The sequence below is a fragment of the Pituophis catenifer genome, unplaced genomic scaffold, assembly GCF_029215685.1.
Source record: "Pituophis catenifer annectens isolate HBS135680 unplaced genomic scaffold, rPitCat1.0.hap2 SCAF_14, whole genome shotgun sequence".
Classification (NCBI taxonomy): domain Eukaryota; kingdom Metazoa; phylum Chordata; class Lepidosauria; order Squamata; family Colubridae; genus Pituophis; species Pituophis catenifer.
Genome location: NW_027256894.1, coordinates 14270952 through 14289095, shown reverse-complemented (window position 1 = coordinate 14289095; position 18144 = coordinate 14270952).

The window sequence follows — 18144 nt, the reverse complement described above, 5'->3', positions numbered from 1 at the left end:
ACAGGCGCAGCTAAAATTACTACTGCTGCTTCGGAACAATCCCGCCCTAGTTTTACCGGCTTTTGGCACGTGTAGGCAGCCGGCCGGTTAGCTGGTGATTGGTCCTATTCAGACGACCTCAGCTTGATCCGTGTCTCAAGTTGCTCTATGCAGACTGACACGGGAGAAGTCCCCACTTTGTCCAAGGGAGGGGGGGATTGCTTCTGAGTAGATCTATTTGGCATTACAAAAGTCCTGACCTTAAGCAAAACATGGGTAGGGTAGGGTAGGGTAGGGTAGACTAGAGTAGAATAGAATAGAATAGAATGGAAGGGAAGGGAAGGGAAGGGAAGGGAAGGGAAGGGAAGGGAAGGGAAGGAGAATAGAATAGAATAGAATAGAATAGAATAGAATAGAATAGAATAGAAGGAGGAGGAGGGAAGGAGAATAGAATAGAATAGAATATAGAAAATGAATAGAATAGAATAGAATAGAATAGAATAGAATAGAATAGAATAGAAGGAGGAGAAGGGAAGAGAAGGAGAATAGAATAGAATAGAATAGAAGGAGGAGAAGGGAAGGAGAATAGAATAGAATAGAATAGAATAGAATAGAATAGAATAGAATAGAATAGAATAGAATAGAATAGAATAGAATAGAATACTGCCTAAATAAAATACGGAATAGAATATAATTCTTTATTGGCCAAATGTGATTGGATACACAAGGAATTTGTCTTTGGTGCATATGCTCTCAGTGTACATAAAATAAAAGATACGTTCATCAAGAATCATAAGGTACAACACTTAATGATAGTCATAGGATACAAATAAGCAATCAGGAAACAATATCAATATAAATCGTAAGGATAGAAACAACAAAGTTACAGTCATACAGTCGTAAGTGGAAGGAGATGGGTGGTAGGAATGATGAGAAGATTAATAGTAGTGCAGACTTAGTAAATAGTTTGACGGTGTTGAGGGAATTATTTGTTTAGCAGAGTGATGGTGTTCAGGAAAAAAGTGTTCTTGTGTCTAGTTGTTCTGGTGTGCAGTGCTCTATAGCGTCTGAAACAATTTATGTCCAGGATGGGAGGGGTCTGTAAATATTTTCACAGCCCTCTTTTTGACTCGTGCAGTATACAGGTCCTCAATGGAAGGCAGGTTGGTAACAATTGTTTTTTCTGCAGTTCTAATTATCCTCTGATGTTTGTGTCTGTCTTGTTGGGTTGCAAAACCAAACCAGACAGTTATAGAGGTGCAGATGAGAGACTCAATAATTCCTTTGTAGAGCTGTATCAGCAGCTCCTTGGGCAGTTTGAGCTTCCTGAGTTGGCGCAGAAAGAACATTCTTTGTTGAGCTTTTTTGATGATGTCTTTGATGCTAGGTGTCCATTTTAGGTCTTGAGAGATGGTGGAACCTAGAAATTTGAAGGTCTCTACTGTTGATACTGTGTTGTCTAGTATTGTGAGAGGTGGAAGTATGGAAGGGTTTCATAGAATAGAATAGAATAGAATAGAATAGAATAGAATAGAATAGAATAGAATAGAATAGTGCCTAAACAGAATACGGAATACGGAATACGGAATAGGAATAGGAATAGGAATAGGAATAGGAATAGGAATAGGAATAGAATAGAATAGAATAGAATAGAATAGAATAGAATAGAATAGAATAGAATAGAATAGAACGTAGAGTAGAGTAGAATAATGCATTAGAATAGAATACAGCCTAAATAGAATACTGAATACAAATAGGGATAGGACAGGACAGAACAGAACAGAACAGAATAGAATTCTTTATTGGCCAAGTGTGATTGGAGACACAAGGAATTTGTCTTCGGTGCATAAGCTCTCAGTGTACATAAAAGCTATAAGTGATAAATCATGATCATAGTCATCATAAATCATAAGATACAACACTTAGTAATAGTCATAGGATACTAAATAAGCAATCAACATAAATCATGCTAAAAACTAAATAAAACAACATAAATCGTAGAGATACAAGCAACAAAGTTATAGTCAAAACAAGATAAGGAGATGGGTAATAGGGAAGATGAGAAGAATAGTAATGCAGCCTTACTAAATAGTTTGACAGTGTTGTGGGAATTAGTTGTTTAGCAGAGTGATGGCAAGGGGGGAAAAAACGTCCTTGTGTCTAGTTGTTCTGGTGTGCAGTGCCCTATAGCATCGTTTTGAGGGTAGAAGCTGAAACAATTATATTTATTATATATAATAAATTGTTTATAAATAAATGAATGAACTATAAATGAATTGTTTATACAGTACACTATAAACAATTTATTATATACAACCATAACACATTTATCTCCCTTGGGGCAGAATCCACTGAAAAAGGCTGAGGTCAGGACTTTTGTAATATCTCCTAATACCACACACACATACACCCCCAAATGTACGTGTGGGGGTATATACATACGTACGTACGTATTCAATCTTGGGAAGCATTCCTGGATAACCTGAATAAAGACGTCCCAGTTAATAACAATAGCTATAGATATAAAATATAAAATCTGTAGCTATTGTTATTAACTGGGACGTCTTTATTCAGGTTATCCAGGAATCACTTCCCAAGATTCAATACATTTTATTCCCTAATCTGCACGTTCAGTATTGTAGCTCAAATTTGCTTCCAAATTAGTTGGACTGGGACGGTAGATCACATTAAGTTTTATTTTTACATCCTGCAAGTCTCAATCCATTTACTCAAATTAAGGTTACTGCTTAAAGAACACAATGCTGTTGAAAGGACATTACTAATATAATCCCAGGCTTCTTTTATAGATGATAGTGTCGTAATTCTTAACACACTTCCACCCTATGAGTAGCTTGATGGCTTTCCTTGTTCCGTTCGTTCACTGGAGACCTTGAAATGGAAATACTGCAATTTTCTTGCATAGTAAGGAAGGATGTTACTCTGTCTTTTTCCCCCCCCTCCACCTGGAAATTGGATGTATTGGCAGGCGCCAAAATCATCTTTCATAAAAGAAGAACTGACGCACCAAAATTAGGCAAGCAAATCAGCTAAACCAACAGTGTGCTATGAAGAGCTTTGGCTGATATCACAATATAAGGAAATTACTCAGCCTGATTCTGCAAGTTTTTATTTTTTAAAAAAATAAAGTTCTATTGGTCTCCCACATCCTGACAAGAGCTTTCTCCATAGGGTAGGGCTTGTACAGTAGAGACAATCCAGAGTAGTTCCTTTGATTCATGCCAAGAAAAATGTGAATGCAAAGAAAAATCAGTAAATTGCAGTTTTAGATTGCCAATTTTACTTCTGCAACCACCCTGATCCCATTAGGATTACTCTGCCTTGCTGCTAACATCAGCATTTAAGGAAAAGAGGTCATGGGAGCAAATACAGAAAAGGGGTTGTTTTTTTTAAAAAAAACCCCACCCATCCTTTCCCCAATGGAACAATTTCCTTTGAGCGATTCCGTAAGCCTCAGGGTGCGTTTCCTGCCATTTCCTCCTTTATTGTTTTCTTAAACTTATCCTACAGTTGCTCATGATTATTCTGTGCCATCGTCAACTCAAGAGCTTCTATTCATATATCAATTTTTCTTGAATGAATAACCACTGCCTTGTTGGAAATATCAACACTAGAACTTCCTCTTTTTCTCTTTCGCCTAGAAATTTGAGAGCAAATTTCCCTGGTTAACATATAGATACATCTCAAGGCTATAGGCTAGACTGAAAACTTGAAAAAATATTGTGAAAGAGAGGGAGGGAGATTCAGATGGATGGACAGTCAAAGCAGGTGGTAATTCCTATGCAAACAATGACTGACCCTGAAAATACAATGAGGGTTAGACCTGGTTAATATTGTAAGGTTTTTGGTACTCTCTGAGCTTGGCTGTTTTCTTCCAGACATTTCTTTACCCAACTAGATAATATCATCAGTGCTGGTGTTGGAAGAAATGTCCTTCTGGGTTCAGTTCCAAGTGGGGAAAAAGACACTGGAAACATGGAGACTGCTTGGAAAGAAGGTTTAATGGTGGATAGCAGGACCACATGGTTTGAAGTCCTAGGCAAAAGGGGATCACATGCCTCGAAGATGTTGAAGAAGAAGAAAAATGGAGAAAAGGGCGAGATGCTGAGAGTCCCTTGGTTTTATACCTTCTCTTGGGCCCCACTTCAGTTTCCTGATTGGTTGTCAGACTCCCAGGGAGCGAGGGGGGGGCTTAGCTGACTTTGTCTCCCAAGCTTGCTTGAGCCTGGCTCAGACCTTAATGGCCCATTGACAAAGGTGTGGGGGGGGGGGCAGGGAGCTGCTTTGTCTTTAAAACATGTTTCTCCATTTCTCATCCAGGGAAATACAATGTTCTGCCTTTTTAATATTTCCTAAAATATTTCATTCTTCTAGGAGAGGGGTGGGTGCTAACTTCCTATAATTGGAAAGGACTGAGGTTAGCACTCTGTTTATAATACAAGTGGCTTCCCCATCAGTCCCATACAATTAATGTCCCAATAGTTAATATGGGAGACCATCAAAAAAATATCAAGGCTGTAGACTAGATTAGGAAACTGGAAAAAGGGAACAACAATCCACTGTCTGTATTGCTGAAAAGAAATACCAACAACAATGGCAATACTTTTTACTTTACTTTTATTTTTGGATTTATACAGTTATTATGAAGTGAGAATTGAGAAATCTTCACCTTTATCTCTAAGCAGCATTAGTGAAGAGTAGTAGCAATTTTTTTAAGTTATTACTACGATTTTAATAAAAAATGCTTGACAGACTATAGATACTGTACTGGTCTGGTTCATATAACACTCTAAGCAGGGGTGAAATCCAGCAGGTTCTGACAGGTTCTGGAGAACCGGTAGCAGAAATTTTGAGCAGTTTGGAGAATGGGCAAATACTGCCTCTGACTGGCCCCAGAGTGGGGTGGGAATGGAGATTTTGCAGTATCCTTCCCCTGCCATGCCCACCAAGCCATGCCCACAGAACTGGTAGTAAAAAAATTTGTATTTCACCACTGACTCTAAGTAATATTTTGCAGAGTTGGACAGCATATAGATTTAATAATTTACTATTGTTTGGTGTGAAACTAGGAAATGGTGGCTTATTTGGTAATCATGGTCAAAGCAATTCAGGCTTGGATAATGTATGAAGCTAGTCATGGGATAAATTCACCTTGATGAACATATCTTTTATTTTATGTACACTGAGAGCATATGCACCAAGACAAATTCCTTGTTGTCCAATCACACTTGGCCAATAAAAATTCTATTCTATTCTATTCTATTCTATTCTATTCTATTCTATTCTATTCTATTCTATTCTATTCTATTCTATTCTATTCTACTGTTGGTTGAATGTGCATAAAATACTAAGCCCAAAATTGACAATTCGAAGTGTTTACCATATTGTGTGAACCCTTTTAATTTCTTTGACGGAAAGTGTTGCAAATATTCTTTAGCCATTATTTTACGGTACATCATTCGGGAAACAAAATTGTGGGGAGCGCAATTACCGTAACATCTGTGTGCTTCATAAAAATGGTAAAATCAATTTAGCTTGTTTTAAAATGAAACAGATTTCTTCTGGGAAAAGACAAAATTAAGCAAAATGTAAACACTGTATTCTTCTAAACCTGGAAAATTATTCCCACAAATTTGCAGATATAGCAATGTTTCTATTAAATGGTAGGCACATCCTCATTTTCACAAAGGCAATTCTGGAGTTTTAATTTCTGAAAAACAAAATTGTGGCGAATACAACATTTACAGTAAAATCTGTATGTGTCATAAAACATGGTATAATCGTTTCAGCTTGCTTTAAAATGAAACAGATTTCTTCTGTCTCTTTCTCTTTTTTTCTGTACACAGAGCACGCTGTTACTGGTTTAACTTTTTTTTGGTAATGTTATAAATCTTGATATGTGCATTATTTCAATACAGATATCGATGTAGTAATACTGAAAAAAAAATTCTGTTTCTTCTGGTGAAAGGTAAAATCGGGCAAAATGCAAATATTATTTCAGAACTGCGGAAATTATTCATATGAATTAGCAGATACAGCACAGCAATTTTTTAATCAAACTGTATGTACATCCTTATTTCACAAAGGCAACTACCCAATTTTTCTAAATTAAATTATAAAAATAAGTGTAGCAATTGGAGGAAAAGAGGAAGGCTATGATTCAGCAGGTCCAGAACACAAAACGAAAGAACCTTTAGCTTGAGAAATTTCCTGGCCAAAACCAGCTATAAATCGCAAATTCTACTTATTCAGTAGTTGGGAAGTGATCACATCCATGTTGCTTTAATTATTGTGTTACTCTGCCTTTTCTATGAGGCAGTAGACGTGTTTCAGAAATTCCCATCCAGATGCATTGTACTCTTTCAACTCAAATACGTATGCAATGTTCTTCTAAACTGTTTTTTTTTAAAGACATTTTTTTGCCAATTCCATTTTGTGCCAGTTTGTACTTTCCCAAACTTTTCATTGACCAATATCCATGATTTGATCTAGTAGAAGCCTGCAAAAGGAAATTAAGACTCTCTTCAAAGAATTAGCATCCTAACCATATTTCTTTCAAGGGATTTGATTTTTTTTTTTTGTCCATTGTATTGACACTTATAGTTCAGAAACCAAATGCAGGTTTATAGGAGTTTTGATAACATGAAACGTCTAGCTCTAAATGCAATTTTTCTTAGGATGCCTTCAGATATGGAATATATTATGCAATTCTGTTTTCTCATAGAATTTGATCAAAGGTGCAGATGATAACATCTGTATTTATCTTAAGTTCTTCTACTACTTCTTCCGCCTCTATCTTACTACTACTTAACGCACCCTGCTCCATAAATTGTGTCATCTGTTGGGTCATCTGTTCAAAACTTTTGAAGCCCACCCCTGCATTCAATGATCCAAAAAGTGGACCCTGCACCTGGGGGAATATGCTAGAAAAGAGGAGGAGGAGCTGGCAAAGATGATTATTGTGGTGTTGTTGTGATAATTATTTTTGTTATTAGCTGCCTGGAGACATGATATTGAGGTGAGCAACCATCTACATTAAATAAATTGCTGTGAGTATCAGAGAGTTTATGTCTTTCAGAACCAAGCTGTTGGACAGGGTTCAGTGTTCAGAAGATGCAAGTTTTTCTTCTTATCTTCTCATCTGTCTCTTTTGGAGTTGAGACAAGGTGATTGAGCCAAGAATCATGTTCTCCCTGCTGTGTGTCAGGGTTCCAACAGATGCCGTAATTAATTAATTAATCATGAGCCTCGAGCCAAGCTTCAAAAGAAATCCAGTTATTTATTAGGAGCTTCATGTCAGCAGTTCCAGGTGAAGCCAACTCTGACCCCGCGTAATTTACATCCCAATCAAGACCATTTCACCCCTTCCCCCCTCAATCACATTCACCAATGGAGCAATTTCGTGGGTTGTAGAGATCACTCCCCTCCTGATGCTGTAGGTAACCCTGGAAGACAGCCTGGAGAGAGAGATGTCTGGAATGTGCTCCTGTCTTTGGCTGCCGTGCTGCTTCATCGGTTTCCCATCCCCCTTGCCTATGGCAACTCAAGAGCAGGTCAGAGGTGCTTTCTGAGTTGACACTGTGGTTCACAGATTATGTGAAGCTGCAGTTGGCTCAATGATGGCTTATTGGTTAAATGACAATTGACTAGATTCCATAGAACCTACCTGAAAACCCCCAAACCAACAACTACATTTGTAGGTTAGCACAGTGTGACTCCAGTCTTTCCTTGCTTTTGTGGGGGGGGGAGGCTAATTTTGCTTTTATGTTACCAGCAATACTTACCTATTAATGCTGGGAACAGAGGAAGTCCTCATGCAGTCATCTGGAGCTATCCCAGTACTTTATAGGCCTGGTTTGTCCCTCTAATTCAGGGAAGGATTTTCAGAATTACACAACTCTTAACTAACTGAGCCTCGAGGCCAAGGAAGGAAGCTTTCTTAGAACATGGTCAATTAGAAAAACTGGAGGTTGTCTCCAAATGGGCAGATGTCAGGGTACATTTAGATCCAAGTGGAAAAAAAGGGGGAAAGGTCTCAAATTTTGTTGACTTTTTGTGTTATTATTGTTATTTCTTCTCTGGCTTGGATCTTTATTTCCCTGTAGGTCGTTTGGCAGGGCAGGCTAAGTGTGGAGATTAAAGGAAGAGAAAAATCAAGATTTTTCTTTTTACAATGTGGAAAAAAAAATGGTATTTTTTTATCCTTAATATATTTACACAGCTGCTCAGCTACTGTTGAAATACTTTCTCATGAAGCAATATCTGGTGACTGGCATCATTGGGGGAGGAGTGTCATGGAAAAAGAACCTGGGTCAGAACTGGGAAACTACAAGTTTTCCAACACATCTGAATGAAGGACCACATGACTGTCTATCCATAGAGAAAAAGGGGTTCTGACCCAGTAGGGGAAAGCTGGATTTGAACGTCTCCTTTGACATTCTGGTGAGCCAATATACTGGTAATGTTCTGATGCCTTGTGAGAAATCAAATTTTCGGTCACAACAAAACATAGTTGAACAAAGCAAAGTGTTGTGGCTCCGTTGCCCGAGCCTGGGCTATCGACAGATGCAGACTCTGAGAGTGAGGGAGAGGAGTTGGCAAGGCCTCCCTCTCCAGGACCCTCCTCTCTGGCAATGCCTCCGGAGGACACCGAAGGCCAAGAGATAGGCCCAGAGCCAAGCACGTCCCCGCAGCCACAGGTGGACAGCGACGAAGGAGATAAGTGCTGGCTGGATCCTCGGCAGCGGCGCAGGGAGAAGCGTGCGCAGCAGAGGGGAAGGCGTGCCAGAGATTAGCTGAGTCACTGGACCAAACCCCACAGGGTATAAATGTGGGTGTGGTGGCCGGTTCAGTTTGTGACAAGCAAAAACTAGAAATAATCCATGATCTCTGCGTTACTGGACTTCTGCCTGCCTTGTCGGACTGCATTTGGACTAATCCTTGTATTGTTGAAACTTTGCCTGCTTTATCGGAATGCTTGCAGTCTAATCTTTGTTTTGTGTGAGTAAAGTCTGAATTGGCAGCTAGCCACTGGGTTGCTGCCAGCTTTATCTTCAAAGATTTTGTCGTGTGGCTTATTAACTCTGGGCCGTCTGTGGGGGGGTGGGTGGGACGGGGACAGAACACAAAGGGCCAGCTGTGATGATTCCACAAAATTTTTTTCCTAGCAAGAGGGTACTGTCAGTTTTGGAAGCCATATTAATGCCGGAAGCTTCCACGCTGCCACCTTCTTGTGCTTGAAAAATAAGGGGGGGGGGATTTAGTAGAGAGATTAAATCATAACATAGACATAATTTTATTATTTATTTATTTATTTATTTATTTATTTATTTATTTATTTATTTATTTATTTATTTATTTATTTATTTATTTATTTATTTATTTATTTATTTATTTATTTATTTATTTATTTATTGGTTCGATTTATATGCCGACCTGAGTCTCCGGAGAAGGGCGGCATATAAATCGAACCAATAAATAAATAAATAAATAAATTCTATTATGTCTATTGCTGGGAGGCAGAGGCCAAAGGGTGGGGGCCAGGAGGTGGGTGGGGCTACATTCGGTGTATAAGACGCACCCAAATTTGGGGAGAAAAAGTGTGTCTTATACTCCGAAAAATAAGTACTTCTCTCCACATTTGCAAATTATGTCCATGTATCTCCTTGGAGCAGAGGATGATTTCTAAAAAAAAAGTTTGCTTATCTTCAGTACCAACTGTCTTTGAGAATGTTCTCTAAATGAACCTTAACAGAATAACAGAGTCGGAAGGGACCTTCGAGATCTTCTAGTCTAACCCCCTGCTCGCCCGCCCTCTTTGTCACTGGACTTGAAAACCATTTTAGGATTTTGATTTTTTGGTACGGTACTAAAATGCTTTATACTGTCAGCCACTTTGCAAATTCGTTTGGAGAAACAATATGTAAACATAAGCAAAAGAAAGACAAAGCGGAATCCTGTATTATTTTTAAAAAGTAAATCTTAAGTATAATCATTAAATCAATAAAAAGAACCACATTATCCTACAGACCGAAATCAACAACAGCCCTTCATTCTGTGGTAAGTAGCTTATGACCTTTTATTATTTTAATGAAATGTTAAAAGGCAAGTTATTCATTATATCGACACACAAAACTGCTTTTGCTACATACAACGTTCAGAAATACAAAACACATTTTTTTTATCCACAGCACAATTCCACACACTGACATGAAAGAGTTCAACAGAGATTGATGCCAATGGTAAGAAAAGTCATTTAAATAAAACCTGATGCAAAATAACCTTCCATCCAGAGCAGAGAATGAACACATTGTGATCTCAATGGGAAATTTTCAAGCATTTCCCCCCCCCACTGAAATAAACTCGGATGATTTCACCATTTATTTCAGATTTATAAGATTTATACAAGATTTATATAGATTTATAAGATTGCTAGTGGGTGGAGATCAAAAATATTTCCCTCTTGCCTTCATCTAGGAAGGATCAGAAGGACAGAAACTGGAGAAGAATGGGATGGCGGTGAGAATCTTGAAGGAATTTATCAGATCAAAAATCTAGGCTGGTCCAGATTGTATAGTAATGGGTGAAACTAATCCAGTGTACCGAGCAGAAAACAATCAATCAACCACACAGTTGCTACGTGTTTAGTGTAAACTCAATTCATATTAAAAATATTTAATGTGACGATTTACAACAGGGGTGTCAAAGTCAATTTCATTGAGGGCCACATCAGGGCTGTGGTTGACCTTGGGGGGGGCCCGCTGGGCGTGGCCAGCTTGATACCACTCACTGGGCATGGCTGACTGGATGGGCGTGGCCAAATGGGTGGGCGTGGCCAGCTTGACACCACTCTCCAAACTGCTGGCATGTTTCCTCTTTGCATTGGGTAGACCGGGAGGAAGCCACACTAGCCCGATGTTTCTTCGCATTGGGTAGACCGGGCCGAAGTGATGCGGATAGATTGGGACAGCCCCGTGGGCTGGATTCGACCACATCATGGGCCAGATGCGGCCCACAGGCCTTGAGTTTGACACCCCTGATTTACAGTATATTAATTTGTCAATAGCCCCACCAGACTGCCTCAACTATTCTGCATTACAGTACTTTCTTCCCAACTAAGATCAATGTTGCATTAAGGATGACCAGAGGATGTTTGCACCTAATAGCCAATATCTTGTGTGTCCATGCAGTTGGTAAGCAGGAGACGCAGATGGATACTATAAAATCACCATCAAAGACGACACCAGCCAGATCACAGAAAAACTCAGAGAAGTAGTGCAAGATCAGAAGATGTGGAAAGACCTGGTCCATAGAATCACCCAGTCGGACATGACTGAATGGATAACATCATCATCATCATCAATGTAAAATATCTGCTCCTCCATAGCAGTGGTGGATTGCTCCCGGTTCGCACCGTTTTGCAAGAACCGGTAGTAAAAAATTTTAGTAGTTCGGAGAACCGGTAATAACATTGGCTGGCCATGCCCCCGAACTGGTTCCCGGCCCACTTACCCCGCCCACCTCATCAGAGGCTTTTTTTTTTTTACTTTTAAAAGCATTTTTTCTACAACCTCTTTGGCTGAAAAAATGCTTTTAAAAGTTTTTTTAAAAAAAGCTTCTGATGATCACGCGGCTCAGCTGGGATCTCAGAGGCTTTTAAAAGTATTTTTTCTCTTCGGCCGAAGAGGTTGTAGGGAAAAAAATACTTTAAAAGCCTCTGACGATCCCAGCTGACTTGCCTGATCGTCAGAAGCTTCTAAAAGCATTTTTTTCTGCAACCTCTTCAGCCGAAGAGGTTGTAGGAAAAAAAAAATGCCTTTAAAAGCCTCTGGCGATCCCAGCTGACTTGCCTGATCGTCAGAGGCTTCTAAAAGCATTTTTTTTGGCAACATCTTAAGGTTGGAGAAAAAATGCTTTTAAAAGTAAAAAAAAAAAAGTTGGCCACGCCCACCCAGTCACATTACCCCTACAAGCCACACCCACAAAATAAACCATGCCCACAGAACTGGTAGTTAAATTTTTTAGAACCCACCCCAGTTCCATAGTCATTGCAAAATGTCTTAATAGTATCCCAAACCTATCCACATTTAGTAATACCTCCCTTCTATTTGAAAAACTAAGCTTTATTCTTTCTAGCTGTCCCTCAAAGAAATTCACCCAAATTAAAAAAAATATCTATTGGGTAGCCTCTATAATATCTATTATATATTATATAATCTATTATGCAGACTGCACATCTGCCAAACGTTTAAAAGAGGAGTGATGGGAGAAGCATAGTGCACATAAAAATGTATACACTAACACCAGCTTGGGGAGAGGGTGGGGGGAGAAAATCCATCAATATTGTTAATGCTGGACTAAAATGAATTCAGAACTTTGAAAAGATTGGCTTGCAATTCCATATTTTGCTTTCTAGCCAGGAAAAGAAACCGAACTATTTATAGGCACTGATGACCAAAATAATGGTGGAATTCACATGTAACATGTAAAAATTGGGATTTTTAACTTCAGATTTGTTGGAAAAACAAACAAACAAAACACTACACTGGCTTGGTTTGCCAATAACTTTAAACCATGTTGTTCAAACACTGTAAAAAAAAAACCGCTTAAGGCTTAATACTATGTACAAACTGAGCTAATTTACTAATATTAACAACACTAATTTAGGCTTTTTTTAAAAAAAAAAACTATGGATTGAAGACGTTAGAACCAGGCATAGTGAATCTTATAAACTAGTGAAATAATCTGGACTTTTTAGGCAATTCTCAATTTTCTCTATTCCTTTTGTCAATACGTAAAAAAAAAAAAAGTGGGCAGAGTACAGAAATAACTTTAACATCACACAAAGAACATCACGTTAAGCTAAATACAAATAAAACTATATTATGGCTTCGAGCTGTGTGCAACCAGCCCAAAGGTTGGAACTACTTATTACATTCAACTTGATTACTGCGAAAATAATTTCTTGTTATCAAGTGTGAGAGCCAGACATCAGAAGTGTTTCCTGCTACCCTTGGTTCACATCCTTTCTGTTGACATTATTATTCTTATTAGCTATGTTTGCAGGATATGCTGGGGTGGGCTAAAATGGGATTGATCATCTATAATTCAGAATGTTGTGAGAAACAGGCATCACCTTAAATCACAATGGGGTTTGGATACAGCATGTTATGCAAATGCAGGAATTATTTTGGTCAACTTGGGTTTAGCAAAATTGGTGGATCCAGCCACTTTTTCCTGCTTGTAGTTAAGACTATTTCTGGTTGAATGTAAAAGTTGTTCCTTCGGTCTTATTGGATTCTTCTGGATCTACAGCTACAAATCTGCTGGACTGTGTCACATCTGCGAGTAGCCAAGGCACTGAAGAATACTCAGTGCACACGCCAAAACCTGGCTTAACGCAATTTGTAAACTCAAGCATTGGTTTGTAAACCATGACTTATGGCTCAGCAATAAGTGTGAACTCAGCCACCTGTGGCGTAGGGACTGATTCATTTTTAAACCCATGGCTTAAACACATTGTGCTATTTATAAACTCAGCTGCAGTCTGAACTTGTGACATTCCACCAATAGATTTATCACTGATTGTATGCAATGGCCTCTCTCATAACCTGGGGACACAGACTTGCAAGTCCCATCATACCTGTGCCAGGGATGAAGGAGGCTGTACCCCAACTCATTTGGAGGGTGCTAAGTTCTGGACAATCAAGGATTCTGCAAATTCATGTGTAAAGAAAGCCACAATGACTCAACAAGTGTTGTTCTTCCTTCACAGAAAGAAAAGGGAAGATTGGATAAACTGGACTAATGCAGTGACATGTACATATCTCTTGTTCCAAAGAGAAGAGCTTACTAGATCTCAGCCTAGATCTACTAGATCTCAACTGCCCTTTAAGTTTCTTTTATAGATTCCATGCGATCATGCACCCTGTCCAAACAGCTTCCTTTGTTCCAGACTTCCCATTTCTACAGCAAACTCAAATCCAGACAGACAGACAGACAGACAGACAGACAGACAGACAGACAGACAGACAGAGGGACAGACAGACACAAAGAACTGATTTCGTATGATACTAGATATACAGATGGTATAAAAATGTCTACATCTTCAAGTTTAGCTGGATTTAACATGGAGTTAGAAAGACCATAAACATTTTTTTTTTTTTGCCAGAAAGCACCAGATTACAGGAATGTAACCTTACATTCAAACTGGTCTAGAATGACTATAAGATAAATAACGAAGCCATTAACACATGCATGCACACTTTCCTCGAGAAAATGGGTGAGCCACGTCATCACTGGCCCAATCTCACAATTGACTGGCCACTTAGTGATCCCTGCCACAGAAGTCACAATCTTCCTGTTAATCCTTCTTTGCAGCCACAAGAACACCACATTTCAATAAGGTGGCTTGCAAAATAGGACACCATCAAACAACAGTATGAATAAGTAGATTTTGCACTGTGTGGTATACTTCGAAACAACATAATTTCTATGCACTATATCCACAATATATTTCTTTCAGTGTCATTGGTGATCTACATTAGCATTATATTTAGTGCCAATTTTGGGGTGGAGGTTGGGGGTGGGGAATGGTTGAAAGACTTTGAAAGAGCTCAAGTTAGTAAGAGTTACTGTTGTGGCCTGTTGGCTACCAGCCCCTTCAGCAGCCGAATCAGAGGAGGAGGAGGGATGGGAGTTAGCGTCAGCATCAAGGCAACCTGAGAGCTCCGTGGGGGAAAAGGGAATGGAGCTGTCAGAGAGAGAGAGAGAGAGACAGAGGCGGAGCCTGGGCCGTCCGTCAGATGGAGAATCGACAGCCTCCAGGACTGGAGGTGGCTGATGAGGAAGAGGAGGAACAGCTGGGTCCAGTGCCTTGATGCAGGGATGTGCAGAAGGCAGAGGAGAGGAGAGCAGTGGAAATCCGTAGGCTGATCCTTGGGACGGAAGAGCCACCGCTGCTAGCGAAGCCCCATCCTAGCTCTGGGGATAAAAGGCAGGGGGCGGAGATGAATAGATGTGGCAGACAACTATTCATCTCCCTGTCGGACGGACTTGTTAAGCCTGTGGTGAGAGAGAAACTTTTTGCCAGGGCTGCTGGCGTGCCTAATAAAGGAATCTTTGAGTTAAATTCAGAAGGTTTGTTGTGTTTGGGGATGTGAGTCAGAACAGTTATCTTACTAACTTGAGCCCTGAGGCGCAGTAGTTAAAATGCAGTATTAGAGGCAAATGCTGCCCGCAGCCTGGAGTTCGATCCTGACCGGCTCAAAGCTGACTTGGCCTTCCATTCTTCCGAGGTCAGGAAAATGAAGACCCAGATTGTTGGGGGCAATATACAAATAATGCTTCTACACTGTAAACCATCCAGAGAGTGCTGTAAAGCACTATGGGGTGGTATTTATTATTTATTAGTTTGATTTACATGCCACCCTTCTCCGGAGACTCAGGGCGGCTTACAATGCATTAAGCAATAGCCTTCATACTTTTGTATATACTTGCTTAGTAGGGCTTTCAGTCCCCCCTAAGCGATGTTCTTTTTTTATACAAAGTCAGCTTATTGCCCCCACAATCCGGGTCCTCATTTTACCTACCTCGAAAGGATGGAAGGCTGAGTCAACCTTGAGCCTGGTGAGATTTGAACTTGCAGTAATTGCAGGCAGCTGGCAACTAAGTGCTACTTTAACAGCACTTAGTCCACTGCGCCACCAGGTATATAAGCCTAAATGCTATTTCTATTGCTATAACAACCTTATTGTCCAAACAGTTTAACCAAAAGTTATTGATTTGATGGAAAGGAGTTGGCCAGAGCTTCAAGGGCCTTGGTAGTACAGTGGTCTAAAGCACCCTGTTATTAACACAGCTGCCTGCAATTACTGCAGGTTCGAATCTTACCAGGCTCAAGGTTGACTCAGCCTTCCATCCTTTCTAAGGTAGGTTAAATGAGGACCCAGTTTGTGGGGGCAATAAGCTGACTTTGTATAAATATACAAAAAGGATGAAGGCTATTGCTTAACGCATTGTAAGCCGCCCTGAGTCTCCGGAGAAGGGCGGCATATAAATCAAAAGAAAAAATAATAATAAAAAAACTATTAAAAAAAAGAGTTAATTTAAAACGAATGTGTTAGCATGTCACAGATCTATTCTTTTTACTTAAACACAAAACAATGCCACTTCATTGTATGTTTTTCTATTACTGCATGTATGTGTATGCAGCATAGGTTTCTGTACAAGTACGCTTTTCTATGTATTTTTTTTTTAATTGCTACAAAACTTTACAAATAGGTGGCAAAGAGCATCATGAAGCATAGACAATCATGCCGAAGGTAAAGTCATATGGCACAGCAGCTTTGGTTTCGGTTCTGATATTTTTTTTTATCCTACAGTTCCAATCTAGAGCAGATCCTAAGAATAGAGAAGCTGTCCATTTTCTACTCTAGCCAATACATTTTTATCATCCTGCACATTCTTGGTCTAAACTACAACATTTGTGATCCAGGATGGCTACTATTGTTGTTGTTGCTTGTTACTATTTTAACTGATAACTTCCACATGTTCAAGGCATCACACACACACACACACAAAAGGCATCACAAACATTCAACCTACTTTGACCCTGGTTGCAATGTGAGCTGAGATCTGGTTACAACCTCACAACCATAATAATGCTATACCTTTGTGTTGTGCATAGTCCGTGCCACCCAGAGGTGGACTGCTGGGGGTTCGTAGGGGTTCGTGAGAACCTCTAGCTAAGATTCTGTGCAGTTCGGAGAACCCCTCAAATCCCACTCCTGGCTGTCCCTGCCTACCCCTCCCCTCCCCGGAGTCCCCACGTGACCTGTTTTGGCTGTACGTAAGTGCAGGGCGCGTGCAGAGGCTCGGGGAGGGCGAAAAACAGGCCTACCGTAAGTTCTGGAAGGCCAGAAACAGGCCTGTTTCTGGCCTCCCGAGGGCCTCCGGAGCCTGGGGAGGTCATTTTCACCCTCCCAGAGGCTCAAGTAAAGCCTCCGGAGCCTGGGGAGGGCAAAAACATCCTCCCCCCACCCCGTGGTGCAGGAGGCTGACTAGGCCATGCCCACCATGGCCATGCCCTCCCAGCAACTGGGCAGAGAACCCCTTGCTAAAATTTTTGAAGCCCACCCCTGGTGCTACCATATACTCAGCCTATATAAAGTATATATGCAGGAAAAATTTAGTTTAGAATTACAGTAGGTAGGGCCTTGCTACCCTTGTTAGTCAAGTTCTTTTTTAAAGGGTTGGGCTGCAGTGATTAAATCCAGAAATGCATATCAGGCAATTGAAGTATCTTCCCCCAGTGAAGCAGACTATGAAGACTGAACTGTCTTTCTTTTTGTCCATCCCAGCCCAAGACTGCTATGCATTACTCATTAAGCAGTGTCCTTTGTTCAAAGTTCTAGAGAAATCTGGTGGGTTTGTTTTGAATAGTGAGTGAAGGATTGGCGCACCTAATATTTTAAGCGTGGAAATGGGAAATTAGCAACGATTCACATTCTGATGTTAAAGGCTCAGGGGAAAGAAAAAAAAATCACAACGTGCCTCCCCATTCTTTTTTCCCCCCTTACCTTCACCCATCCAACCCTGACCTCTTCTGCCAATTGGGAATGAAATACAGATAGTCCTCAATTTACAACAGTTCATTTAGTGACCATTCAAAGCTGCAACGGCAATGAAAAAAGAGACTTATGATCATTTTTCAGTTACAACTTTTGCAATCATCCCTATAATCATGTGATCAAAATTCAGATGCTTGCTAACCGGTTCAGACTTATGACCACTGCAGCATCCCGGGGTCATGTGATCACTTTTTGCAAACTTCTGACGAAGCAAAGGGGGAAGCCAGATTCACTTAACCACCGCGTTACTGACTTCTCAACTGCAGTGATTCACTTAACAACTGTGGCAAGGAATGTCGTAAAATGGGGCAAAGTTCACTTAACAAATGACTCACCTAACAACAGAAATTTTGAATGTGGTCGTAAATTGAGGACTGCCTGTACAAATTGAACCCTTATACGAGTCCTGTCTAATACGGTGTAAATTATTAGAACTTGCATGGTTAACATTGGGGGAGGAGAGCAAGTTATCTCAAAAGAAAAGAATGGAGGCTCCTTATATAAGAGCTTCTATGAT